The sequence below is a fragment of the Amblyomma americanum genome, chromosome 1, assembly GCF_052857255.1.
Source record: "Amblyomma americanum isolate KBUSLIRL-KWMA chromosome 1, ASM5285725v1, whole genome shotgun sequence".
In the NCBI taxonomy this organism is placed as follows: Eukaryota; Metazoa; Arthropoda; class Arachnida; order Ixodida; family Ixodidae; genus Amblyomma; species Amblyomma americanum.
This window is the reverse complement of record NC_135497.1, coordinates 461,320,857-461,343,169: the sequence shown is the minus strand read 5'-3', so window position 1 is coordinate 461,343,169 and position 22,313 is coordinate 461,320,857. Positions and strand designations below refer to the sequence as shown.

The 22,313-nt window shown below is 50.9% G+C and overlaps 1 long non-coding RNA gene across 2 annotated transcripts in view; it reads right to left on the bottom strand.

The window, feature by feature from the left end:
- Window positions 1-3,901: 3,901 nt before the first annotated feature.
- LOC144104477 (uncharacterized) overlaps window positions 3,902-22,313 on the bottom strand; it is a 127,137-nt gene continuing 108,725 nt past the window's right edge. For both annotated transcript variants that reach the window (XR_013308547.1, XR_013308549.1), the window contains 2 exons: window positions 6,425-6,538; window positions 3,902-4,095 (listed from right to left, as the gene is read on the bottom strand). This is a non-coding gene — a long non-coding RNA (uncharacterized LOC144104477). The remainder of the gene's footprint in view (window positions 4,096-6,424; window positions 6,539-22,313) is intronic.

Sequence of the window (22,313 nt, the reverse complement as noted above, 5' to 3'; positions counted from 1 at the left end):
CGAAGGGAGCCAACAGTCACCGAAACCAAGGTGCGTAGGGAAACGTTATTTTTTTTTTAATGTGTTAAGCTTATCAGTGGGATAATAATTCTTAGATTAATAAATCGCTTAATTGTAGAGTAAATACAGCCAAGGTAATAAATATAATAATGAGTGAAATAAAATAAATACAAAGCTCATTATTAATGAACATCAAGGCTGGGATGTTCTTGATTACATCATCGTCAATCACCACTTGGTTTGTATTAGTTTTTGCGTTGGAACAGGGACCAGCTCGGCTACTTCCATTTCCTGTCTAGCCTCTCGTGTATAGACCGTTGAAATTTTCGGGAATTCCTTTACAAAATATGCGTGCATAGGAGATCGTGTGACTAAAGAGCTGGGAAGCAATTAATGGAAGGGTCACTGCCCCTATAGCTGGAAGAAATCCAAGGACGCAGCACTCGAAGCCGGAATGAACCTGAATGGGCCAGGGCTCTGTATGAAAGGATAAGGAGCAAATTAAAGGCAAACATCAAGCCAAATTTCTTCTCGAGACACTAGTCAGGCTGCCATCATAACAGCCTTTTCTCTTCATCTCTGCACATTTTCCCGAGAAAGCACATTTAGAACAGTGGTCTTTAGCGAAACCAAAATTTCCCACGTTCTCAATCCGTCCTTAAACAAAATTCCCTTTTTCCCTCTGCGGCTTGATGTTTCCACGATTCGGCCACACTGCTCAGCGGAGCGTCAGCGCACCCGGCGCGCGTCGAAACTAAGCGGCGCATGCGCACACAGGCCCGGAGGCGGTGCTTCGTGTCGTCTACATAAGCGCACAGTGCTTGCATTGCAGTGAGTGTGCTGACACCGACGCGGCGTTGCGAGAAAGCGCACTTCTCTCACTGCAGCGCGTTGTCTTTGCTTCGGCTTGCAACTCGGTGGCCTGTTTTCTCAGTGCCACGATGCCGGCTGCTGGAAGTTTATAAGCCCTGCTATTGTTCGGTTATGCGGCTTACCAAACAGAATCGGGCTGTCTTAGACGCGGATGATGATGTTTATCAGTTCTTTAATACAATAAAATGTAGAGCGGCGCAGTCTGTGAACACTTTCGCGCGAGACCTATTATGAGAGAACTGGGGCCAAGAAGAATGACATTGATTTTCTCGGTGTGCACAGACGTTAGCAGCTGCAGCGAAGCATCTCATCCGCGTCACACAGCACGCACATAAAACGAAGCCGTCCTCCGCTGTCCACGTCACTTGCATAGTGCGGTAAACCTCTGAGGAGGCCTCGCCGCGTTGGCTCAATGGAGACCACCCGACGGCAGTATCGGGGCACCCGAGACCGATCTCAGCTGCGGAGACCCCGTTTGAGTGCAAGTCAAACGCGAAGGAGCTGTTTAATGCGCGATGTCAGTGCAAGTTACCCCTCCCCATGGTTGTCATCATTCTGGGCCCTATTGGCGTCCCAAGAAGCCTGATTCGCTTTGGTAGGCCGCATAACCGAATAATAGCAGAGCTTATAAACTTACAGCAATACAAATGTATTAAACCGGCATCATGACACTGAGAAAACAGGCCACTGAGATGCTAGCCGAAGCAAAGACAACGCGCTGCAATGAGACAAGCGCGCTTTCCCGCAACGCCATGTAGGTGGGTTCGACGCTGTCAGAACAGTCTGGTGGGCTTCACTTTAATTCAAGCAGAGTGCGCTTCTGCACCGTAGCAGACGACACAAAGCACCGCCTCCGAGCCTGTGTGCACCTGCGCCGCTTAAGGCCCGAATATAGTCCGAGCTAACGCAAGCGAGCGCGCGCGCACGCTGCGTTGCGTTGAAGAAAACAGCTCCGTCTATAGTTCGACGCACTGCAGCGACCAACGTAATCGGCGGCTGCCAGCGTGCCCCGACGGCTCCGGCGCAGATTTGGCTCCTGCTCCAATTGCGCACCGGCGCCACCTACCGCGTCGACCCAGAATACATCACGCGGAGAAAAATGGCGAAAGCCAGTGCAATCGGCGTGAGTGGCGAGAGCCGCCCAATTGTTGAAATTGTGCCGGATATCGTTGGCGAAGCCCTCAAACAACACCCTTGTGTATACGACACCAAACGGCTGGATTTCAGAGACTATCAGCGCAAAGAGAACGCTTGGGAACAGATAAGGCGAAGCACCGGTCTCTCCACGGGTGATTTAATTGTTCCCGACTGCTGTGCTCGGCTTCATTTGTACCCTTTTCAGCAGAAGCATTCCACATGCTGCATGTACCGTAATGTTTGATCTATTTCTTTCGTCCTCGTTTTCGTTATAGTGAAAGAATGCCGCAAATTGTGGAAGAAGCTCCGGGACCGCTTCAGCCGGGGGCTAAAATCCATCGAGCTAGCAACGAGGAGCGGCAGCGCAAACGTTGCGAGGCAGACATGGCACTGTGCCGAAGCAATGAGTTTCTGCAAGAACTGTGGTCGTCCAAGAAAGTGAGTTTGTTTGGTTTGTTTTGGAATGTTTGTTTTCGCGAATCGAGGTACGTGGAGTTATGAGCGCGAAACGTGTTCAATGCACGGCATGAAATGGGTACTACGTTCACGCACAGGTTGTTCACTGAGCTTCCTTCGTTAAATTTTTTAACGGGACTTTTACCTTCTATGCGGGGGCACACCTTGTTTATACTGATCCTCCTTCCTTAATTTATGCTTTCTTCACCGTAACTTTCCCCTTCTCTGATAGAGGATTTATTATCAGTTTTTTTTTTCATGTAACTGGCTATAAACTGCAGCGCTTTATCACTTTAGCACGGCTTTACGAGAAGACGCTGCAGGCGCCTGTAGAAAATTGCTTGTGTTTTTGAAATGTTTCACGGCTTTGTGCTGCTTTGATATGAGGGGACCGAATCCGTAATAAAATGAAATTACCTTTTGAACAGCTTTAGAATGTAGAGCAATATCAAAGACGCAATAAGAAGTTGGCGGGTGGTCAGACATCTGTAGCAAAAAATTCTGTGGATCCTCATGCTTCCGATAAGTGCATTGGTGTTACGTGTTTGAGCGTTTGTGGTCTCATGGTTTCGGCTTAGTTGCATTCTTAGAGCTCGCGTATATTTTGTTGGTTTTTTGTCATTATTTTTGGTTTTGCTGTTTGTGCTGAAGGTAGGCTGAGGGTTGGGAACGGTTAGTGGGCAGCCCCCTGCCTAGGACATAGGTCAGAGTTGTAGCTCCTGCTTATAGAAGGTACAAGATTTGCTCACCGAATGTTCCCGGCAGCATCAGCGTTTTCGCTCTACGACACCAGTAATAATGTGGATAATTGGAGCGCTTGGTTCAGCATTTTGCTTACTGGAATGACACTACTCACAGTCATGAAAAAGAAGGCAAGAATTTCAGCTGAATTTAAAACATCAGTGCAAGTCAGAGCTCGTGTGCTTTTCTTTTTCTTCACCCGTGTGCGTAATGCTCTTACACTCGACAAAACACTGGTGCTCTGTTAGCAGTAAAGTAAAAAAAGTTAAATCACAAAACTGAACTTACTGGAGTCAAACCGGCTTATTTCAGGACTACCTACAACGTGGGCTTAAGGGCCCTGCCAGGAGCTGATGACATCCCCTCAATAGTAGAAGAAATTTTGAACAGTACGCAAGGTGATTCGGCGGCACCATCACCCACCTCCAGTGTTGATGAAGAGTTGGAGCCGACACCGGCTAGTTCTGGTCAACCTGCCAGCCAGGAAGACTCCACAGTGAGGAAGCCGCCCTCAAAACGGTAAAAAAAGCATCCAGCTACGATTACGTCGAGCATCAGCTTCTTTTCCAGCTGGGCAAGAACACTGAAAATGAGACTTGCGCAATGAGTTGGCATGAGCCTTGACAGGATGCCAAAGAGAATCGTCTCTCGCTTGAAGGTTACAATATTGGAGCTAATAGCTGAATACGACGAGTTTGAGGCTTAATTTTAATTCATTTCATTTCATTTTATTCCCTCAAAGACCCACGAGGGGTATTACATAATGGGTGGGTGCATATATTTTGGTGAGCAGGTGTTAACACAACGAAACATGATTGGTAACATCATTGGCAAAGTTGGATGAGCATGTGATGGCTGCGATGTCGTTGGGTAGGCCTTTCCAGTCTGCTGCAGTACAGAAAACAAATTATGAGGCAAATGTGGTAGTTCGGGCACGAGGTCGGGAAACTTGAAAAGGATGACGAGTGCGATGGGAAGATATAGGGTGCGCGGCCGAGTGAAGTATGGATACCTTTTGAAGTGATGGTGACAACAAAAATATCATCTGTGCTGTTTCTTTTGATAACATAGAGGGCATTGCCGTTAATTTTTTGCATTGCTTGTCATGCAGTGCAGTTTCCTAATATCATTGTGTTCATGTTCCTGTTGTTTTGAGTATATTACAAAGCTGTGATATATCTGTTATTAGGCTTTTGAATTTTTTTATTGCAAGTATTGTAAGTTTCAATGTGGTTAGTAGTCTCCTACCTCTTTCACCACTTCATTTTTTCGCAATTCAAGCTGTCTGCAATATCATGGTAATTCGTCTTTCAACTTTTACAAGTAATTTTTCGATATTTACAGGTGATTTCATGATTATAATTGGCACCATTGCTAATTTATACATCAAGGATGTTGAATAATAGTTTTACATCACCTTGGTGTGTTCAAACAAAATATTTCACATGAAAACAAGTCATTCATTTGGTATTTAAAAAGCACAGCTTAGCGTGGTGTGCTTGCCCGAAAGCAGAAGTACCAATGTTTCGTGTGATTGTTTGACACGCGTAGGATATGTTGAATTACAATCCATTCGAAAGCCGTTTAAGAAGTGGTCCCCCGATATCAAATAAATTCGAGCTGGTATGGGATGTCCTTGTTTTGCCTGAAAAAAAGTCAACAGCTTCACGCTGTCCATCAACACCGTCTTACAACGTTCAGCTGCCATGGGAAACAACCACTTGGGGACATGAAGTACTTTGCTATGGCATCCCGGATTCGCATAGCATCTGAAGCAGAGCTGGTGCCAGTACTCTGAGGATTTACATTTGCTACGGTCTGCCTCCACCTGCCTTCCTGGACATTGTCGCCAGTGACGCGATCCCGATAATCATTTGGGCAATATGCTTTGTTAGCTAGGAGAAAGTTGTGCAGGCAAACCGCCGCATCCATCATGGCTATGAGCAACTCAATGTCGCTACTCACCATCCCGAAGAAGCAGCGCCAACGGGAAACTTCTATTCCGAAAGCGTTCTCCACTCAACGGCGCGCCATTGACAGCCGAGTTAAAGACTCGCTTTGTCTCGTTTAGCGGTCTTCCGGGCTAAGGACGCATTAAGTAGGGCCGCAGGCAAAATGCTGCATCTCCCACTATGCACAGCGGCATCCGTTATGACCTGAAGGCAAGCTGAGGGTATTGTTCTCAAAGCTCCCTCTGATTGGGCTTTTTCGGTAGAAAGATACATCAGAAAGTCTGCCCTGAGCACCAATATCCACTAGCAGAAAGCGAAAATTTGCATCTGCCACTGCCAACATCAGCAATGAGTAAACACCCTTATAATTATAGAACTCTCACCAACTGTCAGTAGGGCAAGTAACTGTGAAGTGCTTCCCATCTATGCACCCTACACAATTGGGAAAGTTCCACTTCGTGGCGAACTCCTGTCTGATGAACTTCAATTCGTCGGGAGTCGGCTGTCTGAGCACAATTGGGGAAAGGCAGCCCCAGATGGCTGGCAGGGTCTCTATCAGTATGCCAGAGACTGTCGATACATGAATATGATAGCTCATAGCGACGTTTATCATAGAGCCACCTGTGGCCAGAAACCTGTGAAGAGTAGAAGTACCTAATTAATTGTATTGCAGCGCCATCGTTCGTTAAATTTTTTTCCAGTATTCAATTATCATGCATAGATGACGCAACTAGGTTGAAAAGGATAATTAATATATGATCAGAGTCGCGTGAGGGGGAAGGGGGGAATGATCAACATAGCTATAGCTATATTATGGCATGTTCAAGGGTTCAGTCATGCCTGACGTGTTGTTTATTTTTAAAAGTGGCCGTAAACATGCGGCACTGAGATGGAAAGAAATTAATGTGAATAAGGGAAGGTAGTTATGCAGTAGAACACAACTGGCCAATGGGGACAAAAAATATTTGGCCAGAGAATTCCAAGCTTGCACAAAGTGAATGGACATGTGAAAACCAGCGCAAAAAGTGGGCAAACGATATACAATTGTTTTTCCTGCTACTACACTGAATAAGAACAAGAACGACCGAAAGAACAGTTTCTATGCTCATCAGACGGCTGTACGGCCCCTTTATACTTGGAGTCAGGGCACCAGCTATTCAGGGAGAAACGCGCGTTAACCTTGTAGTTGGAAAAGTATCCCTTATGACAACAAGGAGATGTCAGCGAGTATGCAATCAGGGGTGGCTGAAGTGGGGAATATTTACCGTAAATTGATTGCCAGCCTTTCTCCTGGGCTGATAGGATTCTTGTGGTTCGGTGGATGGATGATGCGGTCGCGCACAAGGGTCAAAAGTTTACCAAATGAGGCCTTCGTCATCCTGCACAGAAGTCATTTTACACCATTTTTAAGGATGCACTAAGCATGTTTGAAACAACCCCGAGCATCGTACAAGGCACTGTGCAGTTAAATATCTAAAAATTCGAATCAAACAACACCAACTTTCGGCTCTACAAAATATGTAACAATTAATGCGCCACTCCCTCTCTCATAAACACAATTATTATTATATAATTTTAAAAAACGTAATAATAATAATTTTTGGTTTTTTGGGGAAAGGAAATGGCGCAGTGTCTGTCTCATATATCGTTGGACACCTGAACCGCACCGTAAGGGAAGGGATAAGAGAGGGAGTGAAAGAAGAAAGGAAGAATTAGGTGCCGTAGTGGAGGGCTCCGGAATAATTTCGACCACCTGGGGATCTTTAACGTGCACTGACATCGCACAGCACACGGGCGCCTTAGCGTTTTTCCTCCATAAAAACGCAGCCACCGCGGTCGGGTTCGAACCCGGCCGCGGTGGCTGCGTTTTTATGGAGGAAAAACGCTATGCAGGATTCTTATTTCTGGATAGTAATGAAACGAGCCGTGCAGTCACAGTGAGTTAAAAAAGCGCTACAAAGCTACACACGGGTGAAACAGTCATATTGCGTGAAGTGTGCACACCTGAAGTACTTCCAATGGTACTCTGGGTAGGTCTGCCGTAGTTCTTGCACAAGCTGGAAGTACTCGCCTCTGGTTTTCCGATGAGCGAAAATCTTTCGCACATACATTGACCGCCTGCGCTTTCGCCGCAAGCGATGGGCTAGTAACACGAGAGCAAGTTTTTGTCGCGCGGATAACACCCTAGCCATGTTTCATACAGTAGCCGCCATGCCATGGATTGAACGAAACGGATGAGCTGACGGAGAAAAAGGCGCGAACGGAATGCAAACTGCCCGCGGGTCGACGATCGGCGCCAGTCGGCAGTCGTTCTGCGCATGCTCCGATGCGGCGCGCGGCGTCTGGCACTCCGGCCAGCGAAACCGGCGTAGCGCGACTGACTGCGAGCGACGCTCGCCCGAGCGCTGAACGCGTCGGATCTTTGCCTTTAGCTTCGATGCGCGCCCGCGACGGATGCGCTGACGCTCCGCCGATCGCGGCCACACTGAGCTGTGTTCGCACATGTTTTGGATGACCCTGTACATGGTTCTAGAGACATATACATGAATTTGTGTTCCATAGAGAAGTTGATGACAAATGGCTTATCGATAATTTTTCTTTAAATGTGTCTTCAGACGAGCGCACGGGATCGTGGTTGATCTGCGCCGGCCACCACCTCGCGACGCAAATGTCGGTCCTTTGAGTGACTGAAGCGCCCGCGCCGAACCCGCCTGTAAAGGGATCGTACGACTCGCGGTGCCATTAGAACCGGTCGCCCGCTCGTCGTCTCCCTGAGGCGGCCTCCTCTTTGAAACTCTCCCCCTCCCCTTCGGTGGCGGGCGGCGGCGGGGCGCCGCACTGAAAAGGAGCGCCCTTGGGGTCAAGAGCCCCTGACATGGACGGTCAAGCGCTTTGACCCTCGCATTGTTCGGTCCCCTCGTCAGAACGGCGCCAAACGCGATGCGACCTTGCGACAAGCATCTCGTGAAAAGGGGTAATCTCGTCAAGGAGGGTCGTAAATAAAAACGAGCAGACGGGCTGCACCACGGAAGCGCCCCGCTGTAGTCCGATGACATAGCTAATTGCGGAACAGCTTCAGTCAAGGGAAACCGAGAGTCAATGGAGACCGCTTGCACGTGCGGGTAGGATGTGTGGTTTGTTTTTTTTCTTCTGAGGGAGAGAGTTCGAATCATAGTAGCCCTGTCTACATGAACCCGACTGGACCGGGTAGAGTCAGCGTCGGGCTAGGTGACTCGCCTCTGACTCGCCCCGATTGGTGTCTACATGAACTCTGTTCAAGCGCGTAAGTCACGCAGCGGCGCCTAGCGTCGAGGTTCGCAGTTATCGTGCAAGTTTCCGGTTCCTGTTTTTGGCCCGCGGGTTCTCGCAGCGCGCTCATGTGGTCATACCGCTTCCAAGCCGACGGTGCAGCTCCACTTCTCTCTTGCTCCAACCGTTCCTGTCACACAAGACAGAATTGTGCTGAAACGGCGTATCATTCCGTATGGGTGTCGAAATTCGGGTGAGGGAATGTTTATACTCACGGCCGTGAATCGCTTCTTCAAATTCTTGCAGCAGTTCCGCAACTGCTGCCACGTCCAGTGATAGCCGAGATTGGCCATTTCGGCCTGCAGCTCTTTGAACACATCTTGGTTGCGCTGCCGTTTGCTGTCCAGCGCCTCGCTCACTTTTTTTTTCATTTATTAGCCCCACAAAACATTCCACTTCCCGGTCGGTCCAAGAAGCTCGGGTGGAAACAGCGCGGGGACCGACGGCGGCTGCCATTTTGGTCTACTGATCACATGACCGAAATCTTTCCCATAGTTCCATGTTACCCGACTGCGTATACATGGTTTTTGGAAAGGCGGATCAGGCGAGTTAACCTGCTCCCTGCAGGCGAATTAACTCGACTCGCTCTGCCGCTTATTTTACTCGACCCGACAGCATCTACATGAACCCGGCAACTGGTTTTTTACCCGACAAGCAAACTCTACTCGACTCTATCGGGTTCATGTAGACAGGGCTACTGTGGAAGTATGGGGCGTGGCACGTAAACCTGGTGGGCCACTCGTTTCGAGGGTCCATTCCCGAAATCTATTTTTTATAGCGATTTTGATGCTCTTTTCCTGCTGTGTATTTTAGGGAGAGGGTTTTGAACCTTGCCGAAACTGGAAGGCGTGCAATGCAGTTTGTAAACCAGTCATAAGTTAGTTTGTTGTGATTGGGTGATGCAAGGGATGGGCTGGGCCTTTAGGTCTTTAAAACCAGGGCCCGGAGCCCTGGAAAAGTTTCTGGGCTAAGGTCAGATGTAATGCATCTTCGGCTATGCCGAGTAGGGCCTCCCCTAGTGTTAGCCAGTTCCACCATTTTGTTCTTTAACCTTTTTACAGTTTTCAATTTGTCTCATGTATATCAAAGTGCTTGCAATGTAAACATTTCGTATAATACAGTCAATTCATACTCCCCTTAACGCCTGCATTCTGAGTCGTCGCAATACCGTCTACGACGGAGCACCCCTGGTGCGGAAAAGAAGTCTGCGGTCATCCAACAAAGCAACCGTCTCGGGCGGTGGGCACCTCTAGTGCGGAGAAGCAACGCAAAGAACCTAGTAAGGTCTGCAGCACAGGAAGAGACCTTGCAGCGAAGAACTTTTAGTCCGCCGCTGCCGGGTCGCTGGCGGGATAGAAAACGCCAGCTCGTTTCATGAGCATGCGCACCCAATCTAACACGCAGCCCCTCCAAACTGCTCGGTTTTGTTCGGTACGATCTAGTCGTATCGTGTAGCGCGAGATGACGCCGTCGTAAGCGCCGCGGATGATGCGCTGTCGGAATGGCTTGCCACGCGCAGTTGTTCTTCCACATCCAGCTCTTGCGGCAGCTGACTGCTGCTGCGTCGGTGCCGTCGCCGGCCGCTCTCGTGTTTTCGACCGCGGGAAGACAATCCCGCATAGACGGCGGCCGAATGGTGTGGCGTGTCCCCTGCTAGGTTCGAAATTCTCGGTTAGCAACGGGTCGCGAGAGTGAAGGCGCGTGATCCACTGTTGATAGTAGCCGCATGGTGTCTTAAGCTGCAATGTTTATAAGCTGTATATGTAGTTTCTTGCGTCTGCTTTCTCTAATAATAAATCCCACAGTCCACTCTGCGCTCTTTTCTCTAGAACGTGAAGTGCTGGACGCCGTGCAAAGCCTACTTTCGGCTCCAGGCTCTACGGCCGACAGGTAGAAATTATCAGGCTTTCGTAAGAATAACTACCCTGTCATCGCCTTGAAGCTTTTTGGTGGGTTAGAAGTGCGATGTGCTAGCATGGCAGGAGCTGTTACGAGAGATCTTAAACCTTATTTCCCATTTACAAGTGAATATCAGGGCTCAGATATCAGCGCACAATTTCAAAAAAATAAAAACTTGTTGATTTCTTCGGCGATACGCTACCGAAATACAGGATTATACCCACTACACGACAGCATTGTATGCGTGCTTTTCTGAGTTTTACTGATATTCACAGACGGCTACCGCTCTCCCTAACCAACCATTTATGCACTACTTTCATTGCGCTTCCTTCCTGTGTCGTCGCTTAAGAGGGCGACCAATGGGAGAGACGGAGAAAGCGCGGATGTTGGTATTTGTTTATTTCCATTAGAAGAGAATCATCGGGACACTTACTCCGCATTCTACATATACAGTAACTTAGGAAGTTTCCTTGATTTCAATTTCAATTTTCTGCAACCACAACTCGTGCTCCGTAGATAGAGAATGTATATTCATCAGTGAAAACTTGTTCCAATTTTAGGTGGTCCACTCAGCCACTCTCCCAGCACAGTCCACCTTTGTCTTTTGTGATTCTGCGAGTCGGGGCTTCAGGGAAGCGATGTGGTTTTACAGTGCAGCTTTCGAAGCCTCCTCTCAAAGGGTAGCACATCTCTGATGTCTTTTGCAGAAAGAAAAGGGTCTTCCACTACGCGGCAACTATTACCTATTCTTCTTTCGTATGTGTGGCTTCGTTTCGGTGCGTTTGAGCTAGGCCACTTCCTGCGGTTCCGGTTCTTGTTCTTCCTGTACGCCTTCAGATTTACCCCTGGCTTACACCTTCGATGCAAAGTCGCACGATGAATCTCCATTCCACAAGAGCCACCCCAGCCGTCATATCAGGTCAAGTTTTAATTCATTGTTCTCGTTTTCTTGTTTCTCGCAGGTCAGCAGGCTACTGGCGATGCAATACTCGCGTTATGTGAAAAGCATCTTCTCATGCCTGAAGGAAGCGCGACCCACAACGACGGTCGTTCCAACTACCGGCGACAGACAATTAAGTGAGCGTTCTTTACCGCGCCGTCATGCTCATTTCCTTTAAAGGATGGGACAAGTTTGCCTGCGCCAGCTCCGCTGCCGTCCGCTCTTCGCTGTGCTCTGCAAGCCACAGGTCACGATGAAGCGACCGTATTCGCGCATCAGGCTGGTGCCGTGCGGGAGTGCCGGCTTTCTTATTTTTTCTGTTTACTGTCCTCACCATTTCTTTCAACTTGTTTATCTGCACTCTGGCAGTACTGCTGCCGGGGCAACCAAGGCGACATTCCACAGCGCGAGAGCAGAGCGTGGACTGCATCGCCACCTCTCTGATCCAGCGCACGGCTACGCTGCATTTCGAGGACAAAAGTAGTGAAAAAATTACACTTCGGACCAGAGGAACCAGGCAAGTCGCTGTACTTCCACCTTTTCTCTTCAACCTTACTATGAGTTGTTTCCCACGTCTGTTACATGCTATCCCACTCAGGCATCATGTGTATACGCCGAAGACATCACCATATGGACCAACTCTGGAGTCATTACAACCAGCTATCGACACGGTACACTCTTTCGTGCAGGAGAGCGCCCTTGCGTGGTTACCGCCTAGATAGGAACTCTTAGTTATCAGGAACAAATAAGCCTCAGAGGCAGCACCCGACCCTCGGGAACCCATCGTGTTGTACACTGACAACCATCCAATAACCCGGTGGCCACGATCAGGGTTCTTGGCATGTCCCTTCAGAATAATACAACACGGCGCACCAGATAGGCGCATTGCCAACCGTCGCAGGGGCATGAGAGAAACCGACCTATGCAGGATCATGCAATCATTCATGATAAATAGAATCACGTACGCCTGCCCGTACTATTATCTTCGTCACAGGGACGAAGGGGCCCTTGATAGCATCATAAGAACAGCATACAATGTGGCCCTTGGCCGGCCGGCATTAGCCAACTCAGATCGAGTGCTGCAGTTGGGAATTCTTAACACGCTCATTGAGCTAATCGAAGCCCATTAAACGGCAACAGTGACCCGTTTGCCGCGCACTGTTGCGGGACGCGTAATTCTCGACAAACTCCATATCCAACCCGTTGAGAGGGTCTATGAAACATCGCATTTATCGGTCGACGTTACTATTAGACTAGTTGCTAAACCAGTAGCCAAAAACATGCTGCCCGGCAGACGCGACGCCCGCAGGAAAGCAAGGGCCCAGGCCCTTGAGAAACAGTACGAGAACGAACCACGAACATTGTACGTGAAGCCAGCTCAACCCATCAAAGGTGGAACATACGTGGCATGTATGGCCGCTCCAAAGTCAGCCGTAGTGACAGAGGAAGTAGCTATCGCACTGGCCATCGCGGGTCTCCGCCCCAAAACTTATCTAAGCGATTCTAAGAGCGCCATTCAAAATTTCGCCAAAAACTCGCTAAGCGCGCTCGCAATGCGAATTCTGCGCAACCGAACTCTGGATAATATCAATCTCGTATGGGTTGCGGCTCACGCGAGTAACTGCGGAAACGAGCGGGAAGATCATCTAGCCCGAGGTTAAACCAACCGAAGGACGGGAGAGCTCTCGGGAACGGACGCTTCTGCCGAGGAGCCTCAGTCGTACACGGAGATTACAAACTTTTATCGCAAGCTAAGATGCACGTATCGCACCCCTCACCCCGACCTGGACAAGGCGCAAGCCACGACACTCGGACGCCTACAAACAAATTTAATTCTTAGCCCCTATCGATTATGTTTATCCACAAACGGTGAATATGACCCTGCAAGCCTGCACTATGGTGATGGGACTCACGGCACCCAAGACCGTATTTTACGGGAATGCGCTAGCAAACAACCTCCGACGCTACTCTTGCCAGCTCCCTCGGCGGAGCAATGGGACAAGCTCTTGGCCAGTTCTAGAAAAACAACGCAATTGGCCCTAATAATGCAAGCTCAACAGATCGCCCCCGACTGGAGGCCACCCTGGGTACGCCCCAGCCCCGACTAATCCCATCCATTTTGTGATAATAGAGTTGTAAACACCATCACCGGAGAGCGATCAGGACCGCAATCCATTCCTACCGAGCAATCAGCAGCAGCGCCTAGAGCAGCGTCACCGCGCGCGAGTGGCAACAATGAAAGACAGCACAAAGCGAAAGTGAGCGATTTGTACAGGCTTCGAGCTGTGAGGGCGCACATGGTGGTGGTAGTGGTAGTGGTTTTATTAAAAAAAATAGTAAAGAGGAAGAAAAATATTTTGCTAGCCCCGGCATCTGCCATCGATACTGAAGCACCTGAGCTGGGGCAGCAGAAATAAAGGATAGCGGGCAGAATGAAGAAATGAAATGAAAGAAGTGAGGGGACAGGAAGAGACGATAGGGGGAGAAGTAATGTGTACAAACTATTTACACAATAAGAAATGTGTCCAGGTTGTGCGCCTGATTAGCTTTTTTTTGAGGAATTAAATCACACACGCGCACAGCACTGTATTGGTTACAACTGTAGTGGGGCGTCCAGTTATTAATCGTTCAAGGTAGAACTCGCGGAGCGTTCGGTCACTGCGTGTAACTACCTGACGGAGAAAAGACGGGACGTCAAGCCCGTGTGTTCGAGGAATGCACAGAGGCTCACCAAAGTTCGCTCACGAGTGCGCGCAGTGCCGTGCGGCCACAACAGCGTCTTGATGGAGTCTGGTAGTAGGCCCTCCGCCCTACAGGCCGCGAGCATATCGCGACGAGCATCGGCAAACGCGGCACAGTGAAGGAGCAGGTGTTCTAGTGTTTCCACTGCACCGCATCCGTCACAGACATCACGCGTCGCGATTCCGTGACGCACCCGTCGTTCCCCGGGCCACACGCAGCCAATGCGCGCGGAGGATCATTGCACGTTGTGACCATGTAAGTGCGTGACAGCCGGTGACACTGTCGATGCGCTCACCTCCCACGGTGCGTGGGTCGGGGTGCTGCTTTCGGAGATGGTCGTGGATGGCCGCACGCACGTCCTCCAGCGCAAGGGGCAGATCGCTGGCAGATAGTTGGTGTGCAGCGGTCGCGAGGTCGTCAGCTTCTTCGTTGCCTGCGATGCCGCAGTGACCGGGCACCCTCTGTGCACACACGGCACAACATCTCTGAACGAGGCGAATTTCCCGCACCAGTGGGGTACCGCGGCCGTTAGATTGCAGGCGGCTGAGGGCGGCGCGGGAGTCGCACAGCAAAGCACTCTTGGGCAGCGGATGGCCGAGGGTGAGCACCAGGTCCAGCCCGAGCCGGATCCCCATCAACTCCGCCGTGGTAGAGGAGCCCAGGAAGGCTGCGTGTTGCTGGCTGTGGAGTCGCAGGGCGGGGATGGTGGCCGCCGCAGCAAGGGAGTAGCTGTCGCGGGCCACTGAGCCGTCGGTGTACACGAGGAGATGGTCCTGGAGCTCCTCGTGTATGACGGCTCTGGCCAGCTGCTGCACAGCACAGAGGGGTGTGCTCCGCTTTCTCGCAATGCCGACGATCTCTCGCTGTACCTCCGAGGCAGCAGGCCAGGGCGCGCAGGAGCCGTAGGGGGGTGGGCCTTGGGTCAATAGCTCATACTCGAGCAGCGCCGCGCCCATTCGTGAGCGCTGGTGCGAGCGCATACGCTGCAGCATCGAGCCGCCTTCCGGTGCGCGGTGAAGCCGGTCGATGTGATTCAATGCCCTGTGCGCTGCTTGGAGCTCAAGTGGCCACGCTCCTGCCTCGGCCAACGTTGCGGCGCACTGCGAGTTTTTGGGCAAGCCTAGGCACACGCGCAGGGACTTGCGGTTCTGAAGCTCGAGTTTCTTCCAGCACGGCTTGCGCACCGTGACGAGCAGCAGCGCATAGATCACCGCCCCCAAAGCTGCGGCATCGTATAACCGCAGCGCGTGCTGGGAGATGCCCTGGCCTCGAGCGGTGAGCTTGTGCACGGCGGCGGTGATCCTCTTCATCTGCAGACAGGCCTTGGTCGCCGCGGAGCGGAAGGAAAGGCGCCAGTCGATGTCCAGACCAAGGTACCGCACCGATTTACGCCAAGGAATCGGAGTCCCGTCCAGTGACAGTGGCGCAAGGTGCGCGCGCGAGCGCGAAACGTAGGCTATAGCCACCGATTTGTCCGCGCTCAGCGACAGACCAAGGCCGCGCAAGCAGGCATCGATTGCGGTCAGGGCTCCATGAAGGCACCCCCGCACGCGGAACGCCTCGCCCGGTGGTCCCCGGCACCACAGACCTATGTCGTCTGCATAAATGGACATGTACACATGGTGTCGGCCGCTCGTGGGGAGGGTGGCCGGCACCACCGACATGGCCACATTAAACAGAAATGGTGATAGGACGTCCAGTAGTAGCAGCAGCGCAACCTGGCCTGCGGCCCTGGCATGCTCCAGCGCTGTAGCAACGTCCGATATAGAATCAGCCGTGCACTGCATCCCACGGAAACCCGTCTGCCGCTCGTCAAACAAATCAGCCTCCGCAGCCCGCTCGTTCAGACGCTGCAACGCCATATGCTCCATGAGCTTACCTGCCGCCGATGTTAATGCCACTGGCCGGTATCCGCTCAGCTCCGTAGGCGGGTGCCCTTCCTTTCGGATGGGAGAAACGACCGCGGTTCGCCAATCCTCCGGTAGCTCCCCGCGTTCTCACACCAGGTTGATCTGCGGCAGGGCGATCTGTTGTTGCTGCGCATCCAGGTTTCGCAGCATCTTGTATGTCACCCCGTCCGGTCCGGGCGCCGAGCGGCGGCGGCAGCTCTGCAGCGCATTGTTCAGTTCCGCCGCGGTGAACGGCGCATCACATGCACCTTCCGAGGCGACGGGCGAGGGACTGGTTTCGCTTCTGGGGCTCTCAGGAGCAGCTATGTTAGCGGCGTTTGCGCGGCAGGGCGGCGCGAATCGGTCGGCAAACCGCTCTGCAAATTCTACAAAGCTGAGCTCGCTGGAGATTGCGAGGGCAGCCAGCGGTTGACGGTTTGCCTGTGGTTGGGTGATGCGCCGCAGGGTGTCAAACAGCCTCCGCGAGCTGACATCTTCCTCCATTCTTTGACATAGTGAAGCCCACTGCCGGCGGTATAGCTTGTTGGCGTGGCGGCGCGCAGCCGCGTCCAAGCGGTTGTAGACAGTCCAGTCGGCGGCTCTGTCAGTCCGTCGCGCCTGTCGCTCTGCGCGATCTCTCTTCTCGCGCAGATTGAGCAGCTTCATATCAGGTTGAGCAAGTTGACTAGCACGGCGGCGGTCGTCCCTTGCTGCTAGGACTAGCCCCGCCACATACCACAGGCGGGCGTGGTCTCACTGGGCTGTGACTGTTCGTATCACTAGCTTCTGATTGCTTGTCTTTCGCTTTTGCAGCGCGCCTGCAGGTCGCTAGTGGCGCATGTCGACGTCCTCTCCTGGCCAAGGGAACTCCCCCTGGTCAGCCAGCCTCCCCCCTAACCAACTCCCCCTGGACGCCTTGTTTCGGGGTGGCGTCGGCACTATTCCCGTGGCCTTGGGTCCATCGGATAGTGGCGCCATTCGACTCAATAACCCGGATGCGGTTCAGACTGCGCTACAGGCGATTACGCCTCACTTCTTAAAAATCTGTGATGTCCGGCAGTACGGCAGAGGAGGCGTGGTGTGCAGGTCGGCCGACCAGGCCTGCATCATGGATTTGTTAACGTGCACAGCTTTTGGAAGCCAGTCGGTAAGCGCATTTATACCGCCGCACTTGGCGTGCTCTAAAGTCTGGTGCGAGGGGTTGACCCACGCCTTAGCCCTAAGGAAACGCTAGAGAAACTCTCCTCCGCAGGGGTGATTTCTGTACATCGGTGCACTCGGGTCGTCGAGGAAACAAAACTTCCAACTGAAACGGTAATTGCCACTTTTGCGGGTCTCTCCAGTTCATCTGAGTTGAAGGTGTGGCCCCTGGTTTTCAGGGTCGATCCGTATTCTTCAAGGCCACTTTAATGCCGCAACTGCTGGAGGTTTGGCCACAGCGCGAACGCCTGCAAGTCGAGCTCAATGTGCAGTGTGTGTGATGGTAATCATGACCGTGAAGGAAGGTGTTCAAAAGATGAGATGTGTTGCTTGTGCAGTGGTAGTCACTCCGCCACATATTCTAATTGTCCTGGAAGGGATGAGGAGGTTAAGGTGCTGGAAGTGTTAGAAAAGCGCCGGTGCTCAAGGCGCGAGGCTATGGCTATTGTTAAGGAAAGGACGTACGGGTACTCAAGTGTGGCAGCACGGCAGACGACTGCGGTCGTGGATTCAAGCCTGTCAGATGCGATTACTACAGCGGTTGAAAAGGCAATGGCCAAGGTCATGGATCGGCTAGTGAATTCAGTAAGAGAGTGCATATCGCAAGTCATGGTGGCGCAAATGACCTCTTCAATAATGACCTCCAATGCTGCGTTGAAGTCATCCGTGGATCCTGCAGTACCTACTGAACTCAGTGCGGAGACGCCTTCCCTTGTTTAAATGCAGCCACAAAAAGAGCACACGCCTCCAACTCATGTACCTGAAGTCACGACCGGAGCAATTGAAGGGTGTGTTGTGCTGATGGAGCTCGATGCTCGAGCTCAGAAACGTAGCCGGTTTCCTTTGGCCGTTGCTGGTCCGTCTAGCTCCCCTCAATCCAAAACAAAAAAGAGTAATTCAGAAAAAACTGGTCACCACAGCATTTTGGAAAAGGCAGTTGCTCCTGCAGATCTCTCGGCAGAATAGGGTCTCTGAGAGTGCTGCAGTGGAACTGCCGTTCCATTCAATCAGCCTTCACTGATTTAGTAACTCTTTCAAATCGATTTTCTCCTCATGTCATTCCGCTTCAAGAAACCTGGTTGTCGAAAGAGTTTTCATTTCAAATGAAACGTTATCGAATTTTTATAATGGACCGCCCATCAAGGAGGGAGGCGGTTTGCTTCTGCTGGTTTCATCCTGATTCTGTCACAAGGCACGATTGGTGTTTCAGCTTGTGGACGCTCATTGCGAAATTCAGGCAGTGGATCTTTCAGTTCCTGGTTTCCATCCCATTACTGTCGCAAATGTATATTTTCCATCTGGGGTTCAAGACACACGGCCATTAGATTCCTTACTCTCTGTCAGCAGATCACATGTGTTGCTTGTTGGGGATTTCAATTCGCATCACTTGACTTGGGGTTATCGAACAGACCAGTGCGGTTTGCGTTTATGGGATTGGGCTTGTGTGAATAACCTAAACTGTCATAACTCGGGTTTTCCGACCTTTCTCCGTGGGCACTCCCGATCAGCATTGGATTTAACGTTTTCAACACCAGGGGTAGCAGTTTCTTCCTGGACTGCGGTTGACTCTGCAACAAACAGTGACCATTTCCCACTCACTTTTGACATTGTGTGTCCGATGACTGCTATCGGCGGATTCAGTTGCACCCTAGTCGGTTACAAGTTCAAAAGTTCACTCAGTTCAGAACTACACTCTTTGCCGAATTTGTCTCAGGAGAGCAGGGTGTTAGGCTTATGCTCTATTTTAGATCGGGTACGGAGGCAATCAGAGTTTACAGTGTGCGATAGCATAGGCATTTCTCTGAGCCCTTGGTGTAATGCAGAATGTTCAAAGGATTATAGGCGGCGCAAGGCAGCCTGGAAGAAACTTATCCATAATCAATGTCCCCGGAATTGGATCGATTATAAGTTTCTTGCAGCTACCTTCAAGCGCACAGTCGCTAGGGCAAAAGAAAAATATGATGAAGAGAATTATGACCATCTATCAAAATCTAATAACAGACAAGCCTTGTTTCGCTTTCTGAGGTCAAGGAACAGGCTGCCACCGCCTCACAACATTCCCTCTAATGTGCTGACTCCAGTAGAGCTTGCCAGGTCATTAGAAGAAATTGGCAAAGGCTTGGAACACCGTTTATCGGCTGCGCTCTCTCGCCCACAACTGCTTGGAAATCACTATGATGATTTACTTATTGTCTCGGATTCTGAGTCTCCCAGGTGATAAATCGGTTACCTTCTGCAGCTCCTGGTCCTGACCGTGTCACCTCTGCGATGATTAAAATACTGTTAGACGAATCCCCCAATGCTATATTGGAGCTGGTAAATTACTCTATTAGAACCTCATGGATCCCGGATGTATGGCGTGTTTCCAAAATTATCCCGGTGCTTAAAAAGCCAGGCGAAGGGTTGGTCTTAGACAACATTCGACCAATTTCATTGACATCGAATCTGGTGAAATTTGGTTGAACGCGTGCTGTATGGACGAATCATGCCCATTATTACTGAAAAGGGACTACTTAACCCCTGTGAGATTGGTTTCAAGCCTGGGTGCTCTATATGGTGTGCGCATACTGACCTCGAAAGCCGTGTCCGACTAGCGCGCCGGCGTCGACAGTATGCTGCGCTGGTAACTCTAGACATCTCGAAAGCATATGACAGTGTCGAACATGGGCCTGTGATGTACAGACTACGGGCTCTGGGCTTGCCAAGTTATTATGTGGAATGGGTGTCAGATTTCCTGGCTGACAGATAATTTTATTGTTGTCAACGCGGAGTTTCTACACGGAAATTTCATCAATCTAGAGGTGTGCCTCAAGGTGCAATTCTCTCCCCTGTTCTATTCAACCTCTTACTCAGTTCGATTCCGACTTCCCCTGACGTGACTACGTATGTGTATGCAGACGATATAGCTTTCCTTGCTGCTGCGAGTGATTTACATTCTCTGTATATGGTTTTACAGTCATATTTAAATTCCCTTGACCGATGGTTATCTGAATTACACTTAAGTCTTAATGTAAACAAGTGCGCTTTGTTACCTTTTCCGGTTACTCAACAGGTACACATTTCATTGTCTTATCTTCATCATGTCATTCCTCAGGTATGTTCCCTAAAGTATCTCGGGGTAACTTATGACTCCTCTCTCTCTTGGCGGTCACATATAGATCAGGTTGCTGCGAAAGGGATTCGGCCGGTAGGCCTTCTGCGAAGGATGAGTAGCCCTCGCTGCGGTATGCGCAGACATGCTCTTCTGCTGATTTACAAAATGTATATCCGGCCAATCTTGGAATTCGGTTGCGTTTTGTTTTCTGGAGCAGCTGCATACAAACTGCGCCCACTTCTGCTCTTAGAGCGAGAAGCTCTGCGCCTGTGTTTGGGTCTCCCTAAATACGTGGCAAACAATGTTTTGTATCTGGAAGCGCGGGTGCCGTCTCTTACTGCAAGGTTTCGCCTTTTGACAGTACAAACGTTTTTAAAGTTTTGCGACTCGGAGCAGCATGCATCCGAGTTGATCTTCATAGGGCAGCGATCGGAGTTCTTCAAACTCAAACTCAAACGCCTTCAAACTCCCCAAATCTGTTTCGTTGAATCTTTGCTGGGCCCACTCAACGTGCGAATACCTGAAATGTTTCTGGTGCGGTCAATCCCCGCAACTGTGTCTATCATCTACGATGACATTTATCCATGTAATGCAAAAATACTGCCTTTCTCATGATTAAATGGTATGTTGCAAGGTTATTTGTCGACCTTCAGCTCAAATGTTGCAATTGCGACTGATGGCTCGGTGTGTGCAGAGAAGGCAGGTGTAGGTATTTACTCCCAGTCCCTTGACTGGTCTTTTTCTCTCAGTCTCCAAGATTTCACTCCTATCTATCTATGCTTGGCCATACCAATGAGAATTTTTGCTGTGCCGTTCAAAATTATCTCCTAGAATCAAAACGTCTACCATCATGAGCTTTCGTCCTGCCCATCTCATTATCAGCTTATGTACTTCGGTTTTTACAACCTCTTATAGTGATCCCTACCCCTTCTTTGCCTAAATTTTAGTTTGTATGACCCCCTAACCTCCTGCAACCACCTCGGCTACGGAAACTGTGCGATCCAAATTTTGGTAGGACATCCCATGCTTGCCACATGCAACTGGTCATTTAAATAGTCACCGCCTGGTTATGGCCAATCCCCCTTGTGGGTATGTGCCATTGTGTGAGGTCAACAACAACAACAAAAGGTGTGGGCTGCCCTGCCCTTACCTCTGCTCGTTGGGCGGCTGCGAGAGCGCTTCGGACTAGACTTGAAAAGAAATCTGCGCCAGTGGCCGCCGCCTCGTCGACCGCCCGCCTGAACGCACTCCAGATGGTAATGGAGTAGGCATATTTGGGGCGCGCCTCCAACGCAATGGGTTCGATTAGGATGGAGTAATGATGCGAACCCCAGAGAGATGGTGATCGGCGCCATGTCGCCTCGATGCCTCTGGATGCGAAGGCAACGTCGATGCAGGAGCCTGTTGTTCCGCGTCGTCGAAAGGTGGGCTCGCCGGTGTTCAAGGGGGTGAGTCCCAGCTGCGTTGCTGCGTCGTGCAGGTCGTCTCCACGCGTGGAGTGGCTCGCACTGCCCCAAGCACTATGGTGGGCGTTAAAATCACCACAGATGATTTGGCGCGGGGCACAGCACGAAGACACAGCACGAAAACACAGCGTGTACCACGCGACAGCTGGACGCACATAAACACTGGCCACCGCCGTGTCAACACCACCGACGCGCACAGTCACCCCCGCGCACTCCTGGCCGTCAGATGTCGCCACCGCGGAGCCGACGAAGGTGTGCTGGACGTCCTGCCGCACGTATATCGCGCACCTTGATTTCCCGGGGCGATGGGATGTGACACAACAGGGCACTGCGGCACAGGTGGGTTTCTCGCACGTGGTGGCTGAGCGGTAGCCGATGTAACCAGGTAGCCGCATCTGGGGCTCCCCGTCAGGAGAACGTATGTACGTCTCCTGCAGCGCGATAACTTCCGGCGAATACTGTGCGATGCGAACTCGCATTTCGGCGTACCGTGCCGCAAGTGAGCGCACGTTCCACTGCAGGATGGATGGTATGCGGGAGGGAGTCCGGCGGCTAGCCATCATGCTGGCTTATCTGTGCGGGTGCACCCGCTTCTTCTAGGCAAGCCCGGTGTCC